The 1,275-nt window shown below is 26.8% G+C and overlaps 1 long non-coding RNA gene across 2 annotated transcripts; it reads left to right on the top strand.

The window, feature by feature from the left end:
* The first annotated feature begins 242 nt into the window (after positions 1-242).
* On the top strand, positions 243-1,019 carry LOC108762642 (uncharacterized). 2 transcript variants are annotated; one of them, XR_001940184.1, is made up of 3 exons: positions 243-471; positions 564-737; positions 822-1,019. It is a non-coding gene; the product is annotated as an uncharacterized LOC108762642 (long non-coding RNA). The 2 variants fall into 2 exon arrangements; XR_001940181.1 differs by having other exon boundaries at positions 819-1,019.
* Positions 1,020-1,275: the final 256 nt, after the last annotated feature.

Below are 1,275 nucleotides of genomic sequence, written 5' to 3'. Positions count from 1 at the left end.
ATAAATGAAAACATGAAAGCAAAGGGATATACTGTGACAACAACTCAATTAGAAAATAAATTAAAATCGCTAGAAAGATCATACAAAAATATGATAACAAATAACAAGCAAACAGGCAGACATCGTATGACATGTCCATATCAAACGTAAATATTACTTTTATTTTAGACTTTTAAGATAAATTATAATATAAAATATTCTTTTCTTATAAAATATTTTATTTTTGTTACAGAGAATTAACAGAGCTGTTAGATCACAAACATAATATAGAACCTGTAGCCGTTTCTGGTAAAGATGGTTTGATAAGAAAAGAAACAAGTACGCTGCTGTTCAATAATCGAGTCTTACTTTAGTCACACTTGGGTGTAGATAAGCGCGCTATGTATGTACACACTTCTTCACCCTCCTACACTCGACGGACTCGATTAATGAACAGCAGTGTACATTGCAGGTACAGGAAGTAGACAAAGGGTAAGTTCATACAATGAATACTAGTAATTATAAATTCTGAATCAACGTCTATATTTTATATATCTTTACATTTCACATTTTGCATATTTTAGATATCATAAAAACAATGATCACACATACGTAATGTTAATACAGACAATTAAAATGTAAATGCAACTAATAATGAAAATATAACTACAATTGAAAACAATGAATTTGTAAGACAAAGTTCTATAAATATCATGCTAACACAAACCAGCGAAAACATTACTCCTAATTTAAATGAAGTAGGTATAATATGTGTACCCTATTAATAAAATTTTTATCAAAGTAATTAAAAAACATGCATGTCTTATTTATTGAACAAGAAGCAGAGAAAATTAGGTAGTACAGGACGAATGCTGCAAAAATGTGAGAAGACTATTGAAAAACTCACAGAGAAAGTTTATCTGAAAATAATATGAAAAATGAAAGACACAGAGAATTACTGGCTGAATATAAGCAAATACGACATATCAGGACATAGCAAAGATGATAAAAGAAGGATTTACAACAGCAAATTAACATAGAGAGCAAAGAAATAAACTTTTACAAGATTTTATCCTAAAAGAAAGATAGAGAGAATAAGACTTACAGAAGATTTATTACAAAATAAGCTAGAAATAAGTATTAAACTGTTGTATGTGCTATGTATTGCAGTATTATATATTAAATGTTTATTTTATTGTTAATATAATTTTTCAGTTTATTAGTTTTTACATAAAAATGCATGATTACATATATTTGTACTTTAAAATATTAAATAATAAGATAAATTATTGATAT

This window comes from Trachymyrmex cornetzi, unplaced genomic scaffold (assembly GCF_001594075.2).
Source record: "Trachymyrmex cornetzi isolate Tcor2-1 unplaced genomic scaffold, Tcor1.1 C3887686, whole genome shotgun sequence".
Classification (NCBI taxonomy): Eukaryota; Metazoa; Arthropoda; class Insecta; order Hymenoptera; family Formicidae; genus Trachymyrmex; species Trachymyrmex cornetzi.
The sequence above is the reverse complement of the archived record's forward strand: the minus strand, read 5'-3'. Positions and strand labels throughout refer to the sequence as shown.